The following is a 13,090-nucleotide window of genomic DNA, read 5'->3' as shown; positions in this document are numbered from 1 at the left end:
TCGAACTCTTAAACGTCCATCGAACTTGACCCCAGTATTCTTGCTTTGTGTTTTCTGGTTATCGTAGTTAATCCTACACACTTAACTCAATAATATGGATTAGATCAATTAACCCATCAATTGATTTTATCATCAAAATCCGAGATTCAACAATAAATTCAAAAATCGAAAGGAGAAAGGGAAGAATTCAAATGTACAAAGATTTCAACCATCTCATAAACAAATGAAGGTTCAAGTCTTGAATCGAAAATTCCATGAATCATTTCGACAAATCTCCTTTTAAATAATCGAGATGATCATCAAGGGAAATCTCATGTTATTCCTAGAAATCAAGATCATGATTTTGATAAAACTCATCTCAAATTCAAATCACCAAAATCATTTTTATGGTTCACAAAATTCATAACATAAGCAGATTCATGATTTCATTGATAATATATTTTCCCTTTTTTAAGTATTTCATTTTAAGTGTTTGATTTAGCATGCTTTTTCATTTATGTTAAATAAAAAAAAAACATACATCAACGTTTAGGATTGAAAAATGAATTTCATCATAAAACCATCAAGATCAATAAATCACAAAAATCAAGAGAATCCGAAAATGAAATCTAACACTTTCATGTATTCGGACATGGTTTTGCCATATGTTTTTCAAATACACTCATGAAAATAACACATGCTTATCATCATGTATAACTTAAAATCTCATGCATAAAATTGTCAATCATGGTATCAAAATGTTTAATATTACATCATTATGCATTTCTTCAAATATGATTTTATTTAATCAAAATCAAGAAATAACAATGGAAATCAACATGATACACATTATTACTTCTTAACCACATATAGCATGATTTCATATTTTCAATCAAAATCATTTTGCTTGTTTATCATAAAATATGTAATATTATCATTTCGAAATTACTAGCATGATCATAATTTTTGTATTTTTATTTTTAAAATATAATTTTCAAGAAAATTATATCTAAACTAAAAAAGAAAATAATCATGAAAGCATCAAGAAATTTCAAAATAAATTAGGGGGGTTTCAATTACCTCATCATTGAAAGCGGTTAAGGTGTAGTTTGCCAACTCGCCTTTCTTGATTTTCTCCTCGTCTTCGAAGGAGCTCGATTCATCCCACTTTGTATTCTTCTTCTTTGGCCCTTCCTCCGTTCAAGTTCATTGTTTATTTTATATTTTTATTTAATAAACTTATTAAGATTTAGTGTTCGAAGTTCAAGTTCATCATTGTCCTCATCACTTGAGTCATCGCTCAAGTGGTATTCATTTGTCCGGAGTTCCAAATGTTAGGATCGAGAGCACTAAGAGGGGGGGGGTGAATTAGTGCAGCGGAAATCTTACAGCGATTAAAAACCAAAAGCTGCGTTCGTTCAATAAAAAAAAAACTATTATGATGCAAAAGCTAATTCTCAGTTTGTATCTAAGTGCAGTTTGCGTCTAAGCGCAGATTGCGTCTAAGCGCAGTTTGCGTCTAAACACAGTTTGCGTCTAAGCGCAGTTTGCGTCTAAACACAGTTTGCGTCTAAGCGCAGTTTTACGTCTAAGCGCAGTTTACGTCTAAACTCAGATTTACGTCTAAACGCAGTTTTACGTCTAAACTCAGATTTACGTCTAAACGCTGTTTTACGTCTAGACGCAGATTTACGTCTAAACTTTGAAACTCGTTTGTATACTCGCAGAGAGCAGTATGCAGTTGAAATCAAGACGTAAACGTGAACTGAGAACTGATGATTGTGAGAAGAAAGCCGATTTACGTCTAAATGCAGTTTTACGTCTAAATGTTGAAACTCGTTCGTAAAATTGTAGAGGACAGTTTGCAGTTATCAATAGGATCAAAATGTAAGTGTAAACTGCAAAGAAACTCTTTCGTAAAAGCACCGAAGACAGTTCTGCAGAATCAAACGTAAACGTAAACTGTAATGTACGAAAATACGAATTTACGTCTGAATGCAGATTCGGAAGAACAGCACTTAGAACTTGTTCGTGAAAGCGCAGAGAGCAGTAGTAATGGAGGAGGTTTGCAGTAATGATAAAGTGCTCAAAAATAAACGCAAACCAGAGATTTAGAGTGGTTCGGTCAGCCTTGACCTACTCCACTTTTGGCTTCCTCCACCGACGAGGTTGCCGACGTCAACTAGGGGCCTTCCTTCAATGGGCGAAGGCCAAACTGCCCTTTTACAGTTTCTCTCCTTTTAACAGGCTCAGGAGACAACCTTTACAGACCTTTCTCTCCTCACTTTACAACTGAAAACTTGAAGAACAGAAGGAGGAGACTTAAAGGCTTTACAACACTTTTGAGCTCTTAGAATCACAGAAAAGATCAAGATTTCGGTGTGGGTCTATTTCTTTTCAGTGCTGAATGGGTGGGGTATTTATAGGCCCCAACCCAATTCAAATTTCGAGCTCAAAACGATCAAATCCCGAAATTTCGGGATCAGGCGGTTGCACCTCTTGACTGGAGAGGTGGCACCGCCTGGCAGAGCTCGAAGTCTGAGCTCAGGCGGTTGCACCTCTCGACTGGAGAGGTGGCACCGCCTGGCAGAGCTCGAAGACTGAGCTCAGACGGTTGCACCTTCTCTGTCAGGGGTGGTTGCACCTTCCTGCCAGAGCTCGAAGACCGAGCTCAGGCGGTGCATCTCCTGACCAGAGAAGTTTCTCTTCTCTGCCAGAGGTGATCGCCCCTTTCTGCCAGAGGTGGTTGCACCTCTCTGCCAGAGGTGGTTGCACCTCTCTGCCAGAGCTCGAAGACTGAGCTTAGGCTGTGCATCTCCTGGCCAGAGAGGTCGTACTTCTCTTCCAGAGCTCGAAGACTGAGCTCGGTGATTGCATCACTAGGCAGAGCTCGAAACTTGAGCTCAGGCGGTGCTACCGCTTGACAGAGGAGGTTGCACCGCCCAGTCTCGCTTGGAGACTAAGCCCTGGGCGGTTGCACCGCCTGGCTGGAGCGGTTGCACCTCCCAGTCTCGCTGGGAGACTTAGCCTGGGCGGTGGCACCTCCCTGCCTGGGCGGTTGCACCTCCCACAGCTTCTTGGGTTCGAATGGGTTGAACCATTCGACCCAACTTGAGTTCTTCAGGGGCCCAATTGCCCCAGGATTAAGCTAATGGGATCACCTCCCATTTCTAACTTAATCACCATGCTAACTACGATTAAATCTAAGACAATTTCTGCAGCTTTGCTTCGGTACGTCAATTGCTTTTTCCGGCGAGTTTCCGGCGAACTTCCGTCGATCATCCGATGAACCCTCGGTGATGCTTCTGCGGACTTCCGGCAAACTCCTGGACTTTGCGACGATCCACTTGGCGAGTTCCGACGAGCTTCGCTTGGCAAGCTTCTGGACTTCTCGGATCTGTTCCCGCAGAACCTCCGACGACCGTCTGTACTTCCGTCGAACTCTCGAACTCCCAACGTGATCATGAACTTGACTCCGGCGCAACTCCTGCTGCTTGTCTATCTTTCATCGTAGTTAATCCTGCACACTTATCTCAACACATAGATTAGACAACAAATGACAATTGACTTCATCATCAAAATCCGAGATTCAACAATCTCCCCCTTTTTGATGATGACAATCAATTGATAATGGAGTTATCCTTAACTCCCCCTGTCTATATGCCATAGTTGAGATAAGTCAACCTTGAATTCAAGACCTAAGAATTCAAGTGACGTATTGATAAGTTAGATCAGTTAAACTTATCAATACTCCCATCATGATACCTATCATGATGTATCTCTTCAAGGATGATGTCAAAGCTTGACATTCATCATCAAGTTTGTATGATAGTGTTTGTGACTATTCATCATGTAATTGAACATTATCATTTAAAGCTCGAAGGACTATTACATGATGCACACATATTATCATTCTAGCAAGTTTGCATTTACTTCACAAAATAGGATATCAACTCAAGACATAATGCAAACTATAGCACATGTTTCATATATCTCTTGGTGATGCAAGGATGGCATTGTGCAAACATTATTTATAGCATCACTCAAGGTATTTCTAATCACAGTGTTTATCAATTCATATATTTCTCCCCCTTTGTCATCAACAAAAAGCATTGTTATACAAGGAAGACCAATTTAGACGAAAGCTTATAGAGGGATTTTACATAGATTGCTTTGAAAACTTCTTCCCCCTTTTGTTATAATTCATTTTACCCGTAAAGATATTACAGAATGACATACATATTCAGGAATCACTTTATCAGATTTATTTCAAAAAACTCATTTTTCATGAAAGTGTACGAATAAATCTGTTTTATAGCATTCGAACAACTAAGATGCATTTGGACAAGATTTTGTTACAGATTTTCACATATAATCATAGAAAATGGCATTCATGTGATCTGATCATTCAATATAGTCCGAAAAATAATTCTAACAAGTTTATTTATTCGGACACATGAGCATTCCTAACTTTCTTCTAATGAAATCAAATTGTTCTTCACTTAGAGGTTTTGTAAAAATGTCAGCTAGTTGATGTTTAGTATCAATGAATTCTATGGTTACGTCATGATTGGTGACATGATCTCGTATAAAGTGATGTCTAATATCAATATGTTTTGTTCTTGAGTGTTGTATAGGATTTTTGGTTAAGCATATTGCACTTGTGTTATCACATTTAATTGGAATATTTTTGAGATGAACTTTATAATCTTCTAAGGTATTTTTCATCCATACAACTTGTGCACAGCATGCACTTGCTGCAATATATTCAGCTTCGGTTGTTGATAGTGCAACTGAGTTTTGTTTCTTTGATGACCAGGAAACAAGGGCATGTCCTAAAAATTGACATGATCCTGATGTGCTTTTTCTATCTAATCTACACCCAGCAAAGTCAGCATCAGCATAAGCAATTAACTCAAAATTTTCTGATTTTGGGTACCATAATCCTAGATTTGTGGTACCATTAAGATATCTAAATATTCTTTTAACTGCTTTGAGATGAGACATCTTAGGGTTTGATTGAAATCTAGCACAAAGTCCTACACTGAACATGATGTCTGGTCTGGTTGCAGTGAGGTAAAGTAAACTTCCTATCATACCCCTATAAGTTTTTTGATCAAAGCTTTCTCCACTTTCATCAATTTCTAATTTAGTGGAGGTGCTCATAGGAGTGTTACTGGCCTTTGAGTTGTTCATGTTAAACCTTTTTAATAAATTCATGGCATATTTAGTTTGACTAATAAAGATGCCATTGCTTAGTTGTTTGATTTGTAAACCTAAGAAGAATGTTAATTCTCCCATTAAGCTCATTTCGAATTCAAGACTCATAGTTTTACCAAACGATTCACAAAGAGATTCATTTATAGAGCCAAAGATGATATCATCAACATAAATCTGAACAATGAGAAAATTATTTTCAAAATTCTTGATAAACAATGTAGTATCAACCTTGCCTTTTATGAAATTATTTTCAATGAGAAAAGAACTAAGTCTCTCATACCAAGCCCTTGGGGCTTGTTTTAAACCATAGAGAGCTTTAGTTAGTCTAAACACATGATTAGGGTAGCCATTATTTTCAAATCCAGGGGGTTGTTCAACATAAACTTCTTCGGAAATGAAACCATTTAGAAAAGCGCTTTTAACATCCATTTGAAATAACTTAAAATTATTGGAACTGGCGTAGGCAAGGAGCATCCTTATGGCTTCCAATCGAGCCACAGGTGCGAAGGTTTCTTCGTAATCGATACCTTCTTCTTGGTTGAAACCTTTGGCCACTAATCTAGCCTTGTTTCTAACCACGATACCATTTTCATCTTGCTTGTTTCTAAAGACCCATTTAGTACCAATAACTAAATGGTCATTTGGCCTAGGAACAAGCGTCCACACCTCATTTCTCTCAAATTGATTTAATTCATCTTGCATTGCGATAATCCATGAATCATCTTTCATGGCTTCATCAACACATTTGGGTTCAATTTGGGAGAGAAAGGCGGAGTTGGCACAAAAGTTTTTAAAATAAGATCGTGTTTGAACCCCCTTTGATGTGTCTCCTAGGATTAGCTCCTTAGGATGAGCATCTATATACTTCCAATCCTTGGGTAAGGATGTTTCGGAAGTGGATGCATCCAAGTTGCTAGTTGGAGACGGGGTTTCGTTTAAATTCAAGGAATCAAAATCATCATCAAGATCATTTTTCTTAATTTCTGAAATCTCATTGAAAACAACATGGATGGATTCTTCAATAATTAAGGTTCTTTTATTGAAGATGCGAAAAGCTTTAGAAACCGAAGAATAACCAAGAAAGATTCCTTCATCAGATTTAGCATCGAATTTTCCTAAGTTATCCTTTTCATTCAAGATAAAACACTTACACCCAAAGACTTTGAAATATGAGACATTGGGTTTTTTGTTATTCCATAACTCATAAGGAGTTTTGGTGAGTAAGGGTCTTACTAGGACTCTATTTAAAATATAGCATGTAGTGTTTACAGCTTCGGCCCAAAAATATTTGGGTAGGCTATGTTCATTCAACATTGTTCTTGCCATTTCTTGTAAATTTCGATTTTTTCTTTCTACTACCCCATTTTGTTGAGGATTTCTTGGAGTAGAGAAATTATGGTTATATCCGTTGAGTTCACAGAATTCTTGGAAGTCATGGTTTTGAAATTCTCCACCATGATCACTTCTAATTGACGAAATCATAGATCCCTTTTCATTTTGAACAAGTTTACAAAACTTGGTAAAATATCTAAAGCATTCATTTTTCTGTTTTAAGAAGTAGGTCCATGTATATCTGCTATAGTCATCAATAATGACAAAGGCGTATTTGCTACCTCCTAGACTCGATGTAGAGATTGGTCCGAATAAGTCCATATGGATCAATTGTAAGGGCCTAGAGGTGCTTATTTGATTCTTAGCTTTGAAGCTACCCTTAATTTGCTTACCTAATTGGCAAGCATCACATACATTATCTTTGATGAACTTGATATGAGGAATTCCTCTTACAAGTTCTCTAGATGATACTTGAGTGATTAGTTTCATGCTAGCATGACCTAATCTTCTATGCCATAGCCAAGCATCCTCATTCATAACGGCAAGGCACATTTCATCACATAAGTCATTGATGTCAATAGTGTATACGTTGTTTTGTTTTAATGCAATCATAGATATATTTTTGTGTGGTTTTTCAATGATGCAAGCATTAGATTCAAATCTTATAATATATCCTTTATCACATAATTGACTAATGCTCAAGAGGTTATGTTTTAAACCATCAACTAGTAAAACATCTTCAATAGAGAGGTTGGATTTGTTACCTATGGTTCCTTTGCCAATGATTTTACCCTTGTTGTTGTCTCCGAAGGTGACATATCCTTCGTCTATGCTAGTGAGCTTAGAGAATTGAGATGGATCTCCGGTCATATGCCTTGAGCATCCACTATCAAGGTACCATTTCTTGCTCCTAGCTTGCGATTGTTTAGTTTTCTACAAGAAAGGATGATGTTTAGGTACCCATTTGCTTTTGGGTGCCTCATAAATAGATCTACATTTTCTATCATGTTGCATAGAGTTTATCATGGTTCCTTTAGGAACCCAAATTAATTTGTTTGGACTTATTTTCTTGAATGGACAACAATGTGTCTTGTGTCCAGATTTGCAACAAAAGTTGCACTTGGTTTGGTGTTGAACATGTAAGATGGAGCCTTTTATGAAGGTGGTTGGATTTTGGTGAGGATTTCTCACAAATCCAATCCCGCTCCTTTTTGGAATGTGACTCTTGTTTGCAAGGATCATGTTTAATGACTTGCTACCAACCTCGGATTTCTTCAAGGTGTCCTTGAGTAGCAGGTTTTCTTTTTGCATAGTTTCTAAATCATGACATTTGATACATGAATTTAAACTATCATGATGTTCGACTTTTAACTTATCAAACTCACAAGTAAGACTATCATGCATCTTTTTCAGCAATTTATATTTTCTACTTATACTCTTGCATTCGTCAAATAAGTCATTGAAAGCATTTAATAATTCATCGAAAGATAAATCAGCATCTATTGAATTTGTTACCTCGTCTTCGATGGCCATTAAGGCGTAATGAGCAACTTGCTCGGTGTTGGACTCCTCTTCCTCAGATGTGCTCGAATCATCCCATGTTGCTTGGAGCGCCTTCTTCTTTGTTGTTCTTTTCTTGACTTGGGGACAATCACTTTTGTAGTGTCCCGGCTTTTTGCATTCATAGCAGATCACTCGGTCCTTTTTGGGTTCAAGTTTATTTTTTGCATCATTCTTAAACTTGTTTCTTTTAAAGAACTTTTTAAACTTTCTTGTTAGAAGTGCCAAGTCATCATCACAGTCCTCATCACTTGAGTTTTCTCTCAAGTGGCATTCTGACGTTTTGAGTGCCATATCCTTCCTGTTCTTTGGAAGGATGTCTTCTTGCTCTTCATGAGCTTTACAAGTCATTTCATAGGTCATTAGTGACCCGATTAGTTCTTCAAGAGGGAAATTTCGCAGATCTTTTGCCTCTTGAATAGCGGTGACTTTAGGATCCCAACTCTTAGGAAGGGATCTTAGTATCTTATTAACAAGCTCAAAATCCGAAAAGCTCTTTCCGAGTCCTTTTAGACCGTTGATGACATCCGTGAAACGGGTAAACATGTCGCCAATGGTTTCACTCGGTTTCATCCGAAAGAGTTCGAAAGAGTGTAACAGCAAATTGATTTTTGACTCTTTTACTCCACTTGTGCCCTCATGGGTCACTTCGAGTGTGTGCCAAATATCAAATGCAGTTTCACAAGTTGAAACACGGTTAAACTCGTTTTTATCGAGTGCACAAAATAAGGCATTCATAGCCTTTGCATTTAGAGCGAAAGCCTTCTTCTCCAAATCATTCCAATCGATCATTGGAAGAGAAGACTTTGAAAAACCATTCTCGACAAGATTCCATAATTCAAAATCCATAGAAATAAGAAAGATCCTCATTCGGGTTTTCCAGTAGGTGTAGTCCGTCCCATTAAACATGGGTGGACGTGTAATAGAATGGCCCTCTTGGTTTCCGACGTAAGCCATCTCTCTTGGGTTTTAATCCTTTTGAGAGTTAACCGGGCTCTGATACCAATTGTTAGGATCGAGAGCACTAAGAGGGGGGGGGGTGAATTAGTGCAGCGGAAATCTTACAGCGATTAAAAACCAAAAGCTGCGTTCGTTCAATAAAAAAAAAACTATTATGATGCAAAAGCTAATTCTCAGTTTGTATCTAAGTGCAGTTTGCGTCTAAGCGCAGATTGCGTCTAAGCGCAGTTTGCGTCTAAACACAGTTTGCGTCTAAGCGCAGTTTGCGTCTAAACACAGTTTGCGTCTAAGCGCAGTTTTACGTCTAAGCGCAGTTTACGTCTAAACTCAGATTTACGTCTAAACGCAGTTTTACGTCTAAACTCAGATTTACGTCTAAACGCTGTTTTACGTCTAGACGCAGATTTACGTCTAAACTTTGAAACTCGTTTGTATACTCGCAGAGAGCAGTATGCAGTTGAAATCAAGACGTAAACGTGAACTGAGAACTGATGATTGTGAGAAGAAAGCCGATTTACGTCTAAATGCAGTTTTACGTCTAAATGTTGAAACTCGTTCGTAAAATTGTAGAGGACAGTTTGCAGTTATCAATAGGATCAAAATGTAAGTGTAAACTGCAAAGAAACTCTTTCGTAAAAGCACCGAAGACAGTTCTGCAGAATCAAACGTAAACGTAAACTGTAATGTACGAAAATACGAATTTACGTCTGAATGCAGATTCGGAAGAACAGCACTTAGAACTTGTTCGTGAAAGCGCAGAGAGCAGTAGTAATGGAGGAGGTTTGCAGTAATGATAAAGTGCTCAAAAATAAACGCAAACCAGAGATTTAGAGTGGTTCGGTCAGCCTTGACCTACTCCACTTTTGGCTTCCTCCACCGACGAGGTTGCCGACGTCAACTAGGGGCCTTCCTTCAATGGGCGAAGGCCAAACTGCCCTTTTACAGTTTCTCTCCTTTTAACAGGCTCAGGAGACAACCTTTACAGACCTTTCTCTCCTCACTTTATAACTGAAAACTTGAAGAACAGAAGGAGGAGACTTAAAGGCTTTACAACACTTTTGAGCTCTTAGAATCACAGAAAAGATCAAGATTTCGGTGTGGGTCTATTTCTTTTCAGTGCTGAATGGGTGGGGTATTTATAGGCCCCAACCCAATTCAAATTTCGAGCTCAAAACGATCAAATCCCGAAATTCCGGGATCAGGCGGTTGCACCTCTTGACTGGAGAGGTGGCACCGCCTGGCAGAGCTCGAAGTCTGAGCTCAGGCGGTTGCACCTCTCGACTGGAGAGGTGGCACCGCCTGGCAGAGCTCGAAGACTGAGCTCAGACGGTTGCACCTTCTCTGTCAGGGGTGGTTGCACCTTCCTGCCAGAGCTCGAAGACCGAGCTCAGGCGGTGCATCTCCTGACCAGAGAAGTTTCTCTTCTCTGCCAGAGGTGATCGCCCCTTTCTGCCAGAGGTGGTTGCACCTCTCTGCCAGAGGTGGTTGCACCTCTCTGCCAGAGCTCGAAGACTGAGCTTAGGCTGTGCATCTCCTGGCCAGAGAGGTCGTACTTCTCTTCCAGAGCTCGAAGACTAAGCTCGGTGTTTGCATCACCAGGCAGAGCTCGAAACTTGAGCTCAGGCGGTGCTACCGCTTGACAGAGGAGGTTGCACCGCCCAGTCTCGCTTGGAGACTGAGCCCTGGGCGGTTGCACCGCCTGGCTGGAGCGGTTGCACCTCCCAGTCTCGCTGGGAGACTTAGCCTGGGCGGTGGCACCTCCCTGCCTGGGCGGTTGCACCTCCCACAGCTTCTTGGGTTCGAATGGGTTGAACCATTCGACCCAACTTGAGTTCTTCAGGGGCCCAATTGCCCCAGGATTAAGCTAATGGGATCACCTCCCATTTCTAACTTAATCACCATGCTAACTACGATTAAATCTAAGACAATTTCTGCAGCTTTGCTTCGGTACGTCAATTGCTTTTTCCGGCGAGTTTCCGGCGAACTTCCGTCGATCATCCGATGAACCCTCGGTGATGCTTCTGCGGACTTCCGGCAAACTCCTGGACTTTGCGACGATCCACTTGGTGAGTTCCGACGAGCTTCGCTTGGCAAGCTTCTGGACTTCTCGGATCTGTTCCCGCAGAACCTCCGACGACCGTTCGTACTTCCGTCGAACTCTCGAACTCCCAACGTGATCATGAACTTGACTCCGGCGCAACTCCTGCTGCTTGTCTATCTTTCATCGTAGTTAATCCTGCACACTTATCTCAACACATAGATTAGACAACAAATGACAATTGACTTCATCATCAAAATCCGAGATTCAACACCAAATCCTTCCTATTCTTTGGAAGGTGGTTCAAGTGCTCATCGTGTTCATCATGTGCATTGTACACCATTTCATATGTCATCAATGAGCCGATAAGTTCTTCAAGTGGAAAAATATTTAAATTTTTTGTTTCTTATATTGCCGTTACTTTTGATTCCCAAGCTTTAGAAAGTGATCGTAAAACATTCCTAATAAGTTCAAAATTCAGGAAACATTTGCCAAGAGCTTTTAAACCATTGACGACATCTGTGAAACGGGTGTACATGTTAACAATGGTTTCGCTCGGCTTCATTCGAAAAAGCTCGAAATCATGCATAAAAAAATTTACTTTAGAATCTTTTACACTACTTGTGCCTTCATGTGTGATTTCAAGAGTGTGCCAAATATCAAAAGTCGTTTCGCACGTATAAATCTGATTGAACTCATTTTTGTCCAAAGAGCAAAATAAGGCATTCATAGCCTTTGCGTTTAAAGAAAAATACTTCTTCTCCAAATCTGACCGTTCGTTCATCAGTTTAGAGGGAAGTTGAAAATCATTTTCAACAATATTTCATAAATCCAATTCATAGAAATCAAGAAAACTCTCATTTGAGTTTTCCAATAAGTGTAGTCCAATCCGTTAAACAACGGTGGACGAACAACCGATAAGCCCTCTTGAAAGCCATGAAGAGCCATTTCTCTAGAGTGTAAATCTGAAATGAGAAATACCGGGCTCTGATACCAATTGTTAGGATCAAGAGTACTAAGAGGGAGGGGGGGGGGGGGGGGGGGTGAATTAGTGCAGCGGAAAACTTTCGACAATTTAAAACTGCGTTCGTACGATGAAATCGTTTCCGACATAAAACCATTTTCAGAAACTTAACTTGAAAGCGAGTTCGTAAATGAGTGCAGCAAAAGTAATGAGGAAGTAAAGCACATATGGAGGTTTGCAGTAAGGTAAGCAGCAAGAATAAATGCAAACCAAAGAAGATGAGAGTTTATAGTGGTTCGGTCAATCGTGACCTACATCCACTCCTCTGATTCCTCTTCCGTCGAGGCCACCGGCATCCACTAACGATCTTCCTTTACTAGGCAAAGATCAACCTCCTTCTTACACCCCTCTTCTCCTTTTATCGGGTTTAGGAGACAACCCTTACAAGCACTCACTCTCCTCTCTTAAACATAATTCTAACACTTAAGCTAGAGGAGGGAAATTCTAGAGATTGCAGCAGCGTTTTCTCTCTTTTAATCTCTCTATGCTTGTGTGAATTAACCAGGGATGAGAGGGGTATTTATAGGCCCCAAACCAGTTTGAATTTGGAGCTTAAAACTGTCATCTCCCGGATTTTCGGGGTCCTGGCGGTACCACCTCCTGACTGGGGTAGTACAACCGCCTGGTAGCTCAGAGACTAAGCCTCTGGGTGGTGCCACCGCCTGGTAGAGCTCGAAGACCGAGCTCAAGCGGTTCCACTGTCTGTCAGGGGCGATTGCACCGCCCAGTCTCGCTCAGAGATTGAGCCCAAGCGGTGCCACCGCCTGCCTAGGGTGGTTGCACCGCCCAGCTTTCCTGGGAGACCCTCTCCTGGGCGGTGCCACCACCGACCCTGGCTGTGCCACCGCCTGGCAGGAATTCTGGTTCGAATGGGTTGATCCATTCGGCCCAATTTGGGTCTGTCAAGGGTCCAATTGCCCCAAGATTAAGTTAATGGGATCACCTCCCATTTCTAACTTAATCATCGTGCTAACTAT

The sequence above is a fragment of the Musa acuminata genome, chromosome BXJ2-7 (genome assembly GCF_036884655.1).
Source record: "Musa acuminata AAA Group cultivar baxijiao chromosome BXJ2-7, Cavendish_Baxijiao_AAA, whole genome shotgun sequence".
Taxonomy (NCBI): domain Eukaryota; kingdom Viridiplantae; phylum Streptophyta; class Magnoliopsida; order Zingiberales; family Musaceae; genus Musa; species Musa acuminata.
The sequence above is the reverse complement of the archived record's forward strand: the minus strand, read 5'-3'. Positions refer to the sequence as shown.